The sequence below is a fragment of the Triticum dicoccoides genome, chromosome 4B (assembly GCF_002162155.2).
Source record: "Triticum dicoccoides isolate Atlit2015 ecotype Zavitan chromosome 4B, WEW_v2.0, whole genome shotgun sequence".
Lineage (NCBI taxonomy): Eukaryota > Viridiplantae > Streptophyta > Magnoliopsida > Poales > Poaceae > Triticum > Triticum dicoccoides.
In genome coordinates, this window is record NC_041387.1 from 558,231,308 (window position 1) to 558,240,221 (window position 8,914).

The following is an 8,914-nucleotide window of genomic DNA, read 5'->3' on the forward strand; positions in this document are numbered from 1 at the left end:
GGTAATTACCCCATATATCTTATATACTATCATGTGGTACTATATATACTATTTTAATATTTTAAATATGTTCATATACTATATCTAAGATATTTCAAAGCAAGTCACATGAAAAAATTGCATATGAGCCCATAGTTTTTGTTATATTTGTGAAATACGTACATATTTGTACGTAAAAAAGGGCATACTCAAAACACGATACATACTACCTAAAAATTAGTATATATACTACCTAATCATTGTTATATACCACATACTACACGTATATACTCTCGGTTTCGATAGATACTACATACAACATACAAAACACAAGTGGTGGTAACTACCACTGCTTGTAGGAAATATATATATATATCCATAAACGTAAATTTACAGCAGTGCAACATGGCTCGGTTGATGGACCCAGGGTGAAGAATAGTCACCTGAGCCATGTTGCACTGCTGTAAATTTACGTTTATGGCAGCGGTTGGCTGGTAAGGAGGTAGCCCACTCCCCGTACCTATTTTTTTTTTCTAATCAGCTATGAGCAGTTCAGCGACTGGCAGGTGGGTCTCGACACCGTTCCTCTCACCCCGGACATCCTCTCCAACGACGATTGTTGAGGCGGCGGCAGCGATGGCGACGGTGCCGGAGGGACGATAGCGAGGTGAGGGCCATTCCCCTCTCTCATACGTGGAGTACTCCCCCCTTTCCCTCTTCATGCAGTAGTGACCAGGAGGAGAATTGGGCACTGCAACGATAGGATGCGAGCTCGGGGACGGCAACGTCCTTCTCCGGCGTTCATCTCCATTGCGGATGGTCTTCTCTGTCTCCCTCCTCTCTTACCTTTTCCTTTCTTCCTCCATGAATTTCTAACTTTTTAGGGTTAGGGTTCTTGATTTTTTGGGAACGGGGCTAAGAAAGAGGAAGAAGTCCAAGAAAGGAGATGAATGAAAAGAGGGAGCTTGCATACTGAAGGGGGTGATGGAGTAGACCTTTGCTCAGATATGAGATCAATTCAAGGAGGGGATGATCATGCAGGAGGAGAAGAAGAGGACGAGCTCAACGATGTGGAGGAACAACACTAGAGTGTCTTCCAAGATTCAGCCCTGTTTCTTGACATTCTTTTCTATTTTGGATGAACTGTTCCTTATTTCTTCTTTGGAGCTCCATTGCTACAAAAAAAGGAGCCATGTCCAGCCGTTTTCACTTAGTGGAGTTGGGATGCTGCTACTGTATTAGGATGGTCATCCCATCATTGTGAATCTGCCCTGTTGCAGAATAAGGCACACAAGGGAACCAGAAAGGGCAAAGCACAATAAAATGTGAAAATAACAAGCCACACACTGTGAGCAACTAAGAATCACTCCCAAAAAGAAGCACAAATCATTCAAGCCCAACTAATTGTGATCTTAATGCACAATGTTATTGACTTATTGATAGGGAGTATAACGTTTTGTTAGGTTTCGAGTCCATCAAACCACTGCCATCAGGGCTGATCATACCTCTAAATAGAAAGAAATGTAAACCTTTCGATTCAGTGATCTTGCTAAAGGATACAAATGTGTCTTTTCTTAAATGTAAGGTATTTGATGGCTCCATTTGGTAAAAAAAAATACTTCCCCTGTTTCATTACATAATTTGTAGAGAAATCATGGTGCTTAGCATACTTCTCTTGCCTTCAAAGTACAATTTCTAAGACAATGGAAATGCCGTGCCTTGTTTTGTTAGGAATGATGCATCCAGAAAAACGTTCTCATATTATGGAACGGAGGGAGTATTTTTGATATATCTCCGTAGGTAACAGATAATGTTAGTTTCCAGTAGCATCAATTGGCTCCTATCTGAACTTTATTTTTGAGATGCACTTCCATGTCTGTGAGACCAATTCCATGGTGAAGGTTTCTTTACCATATTTGCAATTAACTGTAGTTTGTTTAAATTCAGGGGAACGGTGTATGCAAAGAATATGCCATCATACTATTAGAATAAATCCGAGGTACGCGGTTGATCCACCGAGGAACAAGCAATCACACGAGCACGACACTGAGATTTGTTAACGAGGTTCACCGATATGGCTACATCCCCGGGGCCTGACTATGGGCGCTCCTCCCCATGACACCGCTACAATACCGCACCCAGTCGCCCTGGACGCCGGCACATGCCGCCGGCTTCCCCTGCGTTCCGGTGCTATTATGTTGGCATAGGTTACATCGTGTGTCTATCCGCGCTATATAAGAGAGGCCTAGGATACAAGTGTCCTACTAGGACACGCCTCAATATCCTATCTAAACACAATACTACTCAGAGTCCAACTGTAACCTACCGTGTACACAATATTCGACACAACTCTAACAAACTCCACCTTGGCGAATATTCTCCACCACCTTGAATTTGTCCATGCGTCAAACTTCCATGTACATTGGACTTGAGCTTGTCCCATGAGCACTGCTGCTACTCCAAAGACTCCATATGACTCCACCTGCAACTTGTAGTCCCTTCTTTTCTTGACCACGGTCAACACTCGAGCAAAATTAAGTTCCTTGTTACTCTAGCTTATGCTCCCAACTTCCAGAGTATCAGTCCAACGCCATCACGCACTGATCACTGACCTGCGTGAAAGTGAACAACTCACATATTGGGTGTCACACATAAGAGTTACCTGAACTCAACATCGACGCTCCTTTCTTGACCGCCTGTCTGAAACTTGAAAGAATTTCACCGTTGCTTGTAGTCATCCCGAGTCAAATTCGCAGTTGTCTCACCACATGTATGACCACCAGAGCCCTGGCCCGTCTCCATGTCCGTGTGTACCGCACGCCTCGCCGCTATTACCGCGTCGAGCCTCCGCTGTCCCGGTCGAGTCTCAAGGGTCGCGAAACCACACCACTCAACCCCCACTGCAGAGTACGACCGATCATCACCGACCGATGACGAGTTTCACGCTTCCATCAGACCACTGGGCTCCAGTCTGAACTGCATGTCACTCGCTTTTCCCGCTGAATAGGCTTCGACTCTCTGACGTCTTACGTCGTAGCCCCTCAATCAGCACCGAGTGAAGTCTTCCGTCAGACTCCAGCTCCACCTTCAACATGACTCCATGGTAGATGATCAGTCCATCCCTCGCGCCCCATCGACTACAAGCTCCGTGTGTACACCACCTTGAATCAACCCCGCGCCATTGTCTTGTCGAAGTCACACAAGCCGTCGGGCCTGCGCCACGTGTTTCCACGCCCCAGAAGTCGGTCACCATCAGTATCACGCTCCTACGTCGTTGTCGCCGATCTCACCATCGTCTTCTGTACCAACCGACTTACGTCGATCCGTCAGACTGTCCAGGCCAACTGCCCTATGTGTCTGACCCGAGCCGACTTTTCTGACTGCAACCATCTGCAACTCCTCACAGCCCTCATCATCCATCTTAACTGGTTGACATCCCGCAATGCCTACAAGCATCCTTGTTGTGCCAATAAATCTTTCACCTTATTCGTCATAACCCAAGGTTTTCTGTTCTATCGAACTTCTCCACCTCAAACCTGATACCCCTTGATGCCAGATTCTTTGTATGATTGACCTGTGAAAAATAAATAACCAAGCTTCTTTCCACGATGCCAAAGTACAGAAGACAAACATACGTGCTCGCATCCCAGTACTAATAGCAATTTCACGTGGTGTAGCTCCTGGCTCAATCCGGATGCTAGCTTGCTTTGTCCTCCTGATGGATTTTCTTGCCTCTGTAGGTTGCCTTGATATTGCACGACTACCGCTCGGACTCGGCCCTTTTCTTTTGGTCCAAAACAAATCTCACGTCTCCTGTGTTGCACAATACATCAGCACTAGCCTACCCAATCACGTCCAGGCAGCATCACGCCTCCACCTCGCAGCTACACCAGGCCTAGCCAATCAAGCACGCACAAAACCAGCCAACGGGCCAGCTTCGCACGTCCTAAGCATGCACACAAGCCGCGCTGGCTTCGGCTCGCCCGCCTGCAGCCGTGCAGCTTCCAGCCTTCCACCTGGGCAGCGGCCCGCCTGCCCGATCGATCCGATCGATCGCCGCACGTCTCATACTGCCGCCATCACAGAATTCCACTGATCGCTGCAACTCGCCGAGATTGCCTCGTAACTCTTCTGATTCGCTTTCTCCGATCACGCTGAGAACCATGCCAACTTGCTGCATCTCAGACTTGATCTTCCTCTAAATCAACAATCCATAGCCTCCGAACAACCTAGCTCATGATACCACTTGTTAGAACAAAATCCGAGGTACGCGGTTGATCCACCGAGGAACAAGCAATCACACGAGCACGACACCGAGATTTGTTAACGAGGTTCACCGATATGGCTACATCCCCGGGGCCTGACTATGGGCGCTCCTCCCCATGACACCGCTACAATACCGCACCCGGTCGCTCTGGACGCCGGCACATGCCACCGGCTTCCCCTGCGTTCCAGTGCTATTATGTTGGCATATGTTACATCGTGTGTCTACCCCCGCTATATAAGAGAGGCCTAGGATACAAGTGTCCTACTAGGACACGACTCCATATCCTATCTAAACACAATACTACTCAGAGTCCAACTGTAACCTACCGTGTACACAATATTCGACACAATAATGTTAGTTTCCAGTAGCATCAATTGGCTCCGATCTGAACTTTATTTTTGAGATGCACTTCCATGTCTGTGAGACCAATTCCATGGTGAAGATTTCTTTACCATATTTGCAATTAACTGTAGTTTGTTTAAATTCAGGGGAACGGTGTATGCAAAGAATATGCCATCATACACCTTCAGGTGATGCCTATAAGTTACCTGAAAAGTTTAGGACTTTCATCATTTTACTTTGGCAATAATACTTCCTGAGTTCACAAATTATATAATATGAAAACTTCCAACATCCAATGCTTTTAGTTGAACTCACATTCCATCATATATTTCTAAGCTAACATGTTATCTTTTTTATGGCAAGCGCACTGACCTAGAATAGCATAAGAATGACCACTTAACTAGCTAGCGTTTGAAGCTTCAATTCCATGTAGCGGTACCCAACCCAGCAATTTGAAATCTCTTTTTTTTATAGAAATAAGGGACGCTTCCCTGGCTCCATTTTATTAGAAATCAAAGCCCAGCGATTCTTATTTCTTATAGTACGTGCAGAGTACAACAGTGTATTACCTCAGTAAAAAGAGGTAAACCTCGCCTGGAGTCCAAAACTACAAGATGTCTGATGACGAAAAGATACACGCTCCTCGCACCATAGCAGATAGATTAATATTAGCACACTGGTAATGCCACATTTAGTCATGCTGATTTATCAAAAGCGAATGACATTGGATTCTGTACCCTATCAATTATGGAGTTATGGTATCAGTTTTTGTTCTAACTTCTCATGAATACACATCAATTATGAATTGATTTTATTAGCAAATGGATACTAGCCAGAAATTTCATTTCAGTTATGATGATGATGTTATTATTTTCTAATGCATGCTACCTGCTGATCAGGTGGGTCCACCTCCGCCACACAAGTATTTTTTCTAATGGTCGAAGAACTACATCTTCAGTTTAAGCAGTAAGAGCCGTATTCACGTTAGATACATGATCATAGACAATTTTATTCATATATAGCCTGATTTCAGCCCACGGTTCTTAAATATGGTTTGGCAAGATTTAGGAAACACCGATGCCTGCTTTTCTGTCCGGCGAAAAGGGCCAGTTTTGTTTTCTGAATTTGACTGAAATTCAATCACCTTTTTGAGGAATTTCGACGAAAAAAATATAGAACACCTTTTGCTTTTGGCTCCAGTTGGGTCACTTTCACTGAATATAAATATGTCGGTACTCATGGAAGTTGCCGATATTTTTGGTTCTTTGGATAAAGTTTCTGGCAAAAAGAGCACTCAGTCCAGTTTAACTTCTAGAAAGAGAGTGCAATGTTCAGGGTTCAGTGTAGCTGTGTAAATGGTACTGAGCATAGCCATGTGAGCTCAATACCAATCTCCAATGGTACCACGCGCAATAATATCCAGAATTAGAATGTAAAAGCGCTTAAGTAATCTAACCTTTTTTGTAATCAGCAGCAACCTATATTTAGTTACTTCAGCGGTGAGAAAAGAGTACATTTTCCTTCTTTTTTAGAAAATGTACTGTTTATCAAAAAGAAACTTAAGTGGGTAAACTGGTATTGAGAAACTTATGTATATGCTCCTTCTTTACATACTGTCCCCGGTCCCTTTTGAAAATGCTTTTAGAGAAGGAGCATATATGAATGACAGATAAATAGTTGCATGTATAGTCCCTTTTAGAAATGTTTTCATAATTCAGTTTAATTCTTCTTTCACTTCGAATTGACCTAACTTTTTTGTTTGAAATAGGACTGTGTATACTTGGTTTCGTTTCTTAAGCTTATCCATTTCCCAGATCATTCTCAAGTGCAGCTATACTTTGCTGCACATTTTTAGGCATGTAACTTAACAACGTGCAAGCTTAGGCGCCTGAGTCTGATATATAGATATCATTTTGGGATAATGTACTTGCACCCTGGTTGTTTTCATGTTGGCTTCATTTGTATTGTAGGATGCTAAACACCTTCGCTTAGAACTTTAGAGGAGAAAAAAAAACTCTAGAGGAGGCATGGAAGAACATGTACATTGTGCTGAAACCTCGAAACTCTGCCTCAATATTGGGATGACTCATCTAGATTTCGTTTGCCATCAACCTAAGCATCGAGTGTGTCGTTGTTCAACCTGGCAATGTGTCCAGGCCTACAGAATTCAGATAGTTCAGGTTCTTAGTCTGTCCTTTCTCAACACCGGAATACTGAAGAAGTAGATTGAGCAGAGGGACATTGTGACTTTGTGAGTGTCTCCATGCCGGATGTCAACGCAGTTGAGAACAAAAAATCCGTGTTCTCATTGCTTAACTTACTATATTTAATCTGCTAATATAGGTACTGACCTACCAGATTCCTTCAATTAGTGACCCAGGGTGAAGAATAAGCTATAATAAGCTCGGCAGGTTTGGCATTTTGCTTCACAATTATGTGTGTCTGATCAATTATATGTTTCATTTTGATGACTCTTTGGTGTGTTCAAAAGTTACAAGACACATACTAGTTTAATATGCAGACATCCAGTATTTGATAAAAAGACATGGTTTAGTGTGCATAGAAACAGTACTTACAGAGTTTGGCCTTTTATCTTTTTTCTCTCCATATTTTTCATTCATACCATGCATCCGACGTCTTATGGGTTCATGTGATTCCGATGAATTTGGTACATCCGAAATCCATCTGTGGTGTCTATGATTTCAACGTTGTTTCCAGTTTAGGTTAGCGGAGCCTATTAACCGTTCAAGTGTTATATGTGCTTGTGTGCTGGTACACTTGTGAGAAAATATTCTGTTTGTCAGGTATCTGTTTAAGCGGATGATGGTTAATGTATGAGGGATAGACATTAACGTCTTCGTATCTATGGTGGGTACTAGTAATGTTGAATTGAAATTTCAGACTTTCTTTTTCTAGTAACCAGAAGCAAAATTTAGGTTTTGGTGAGAAGAAAAGTGAACCTAAAGGGTGCAGTACTATTAATAGGATACTATGTTGGTTACAGCTCATGATTAGTAATGTTTCAGTTACTGGAGAGCTTGCTGAACAGATGAAGTTGACGTAAAATCTCTGGTCACCTGCAAATTTAGCTCCTTGAAGATAAAGTTCGGCAGTAGTCAATTTCAAGTTCGGTAGTATTCAGTTTTGTAATACAGTAGTGATTTCTGAATTTGTCATGCTGCTGGTTACTTAGTGGTAAGTAGCACTCAATTGTATCCAAACGAATTTTATTTTAATTGTAAGGATGGTTTTTATTATGTGAGATATTTCACAGAACCACTACATAGAATCTGTTTTTTAGACCACTTTGTTGTTCCGCTGTTACCAAAATATTCATACTGTACAGAATGAATTGCGTGTGTTTCTTATTGTTACCAAAAATGCATTCCACAGAATGGTGATAATGGCTTGTGTTACTTAAATCATTTCTTTATTTCATTTTTGCTAGAGACCTGATGTACTCAGTCCAATAGAGATAGTAAAAGAGCTGACAAAAAATACATGAAATAAGGAACGCAGCCTTATATCTAAAAAACCAAGAACGCCCAGCTACTGTAAGATTACCCGAGTGGCCGTAAAATTACGTCAAGATGGGACAGACTGGTTCCTCGCCTACATGGATTAATTTACTCGCATGCAAACTGTAAGATTGCCTTGCATTTATTCTGTTTAAGCGGCGACTGGTCCTCCTTCCACGCGTGCAAACTGTAAGTTACCTTGCATTTGTGCTGTAATATTACCTCCCAAACGTGTTTCCCTTAGATTATGGTTCTGAGCGTGGGCATAGAAACTGACTGGGGTGAGGAATAAGAAATTCTCACCCAGAGTGACGAATAGCGCGTCCCTACGCACTATTCGTCACCCTATGTGAGGAATAGTTATTCTTCACCCCCTTCTATTTTACCATCAATGCACCGTAATTTTACATTCTGTAAGTTTTGTCTTATTTCTGACGCAAAAAGAGATCGTAAGAAAATATATAATCGCCGTAAAAAATATTTTATGTTATGTAAAATTACAAACGTAAAAACATAGTCTAAAATACACATAAACTACAAATTTTCTTGTCTTATGCCCTATATTTTTATTTTTTTATGTCAAATTTTACGTTGTGAATCAATAGAAATGTAACTATTTGAATTCCAAACGTAATTTAATTATGAAATGATCGTAAGATTACCTTGGATGAAGAATAACTTATTCTGTACCTTGGGTGATGAATAGTAACACTATATTGTTTTCCCTGAGTTTTCCCTGAGTTTTCCTAATTTCCTTTCAAACATGATTTCTCATATCCTTCCCCATGTCTTTATAATCTTCAAGTTT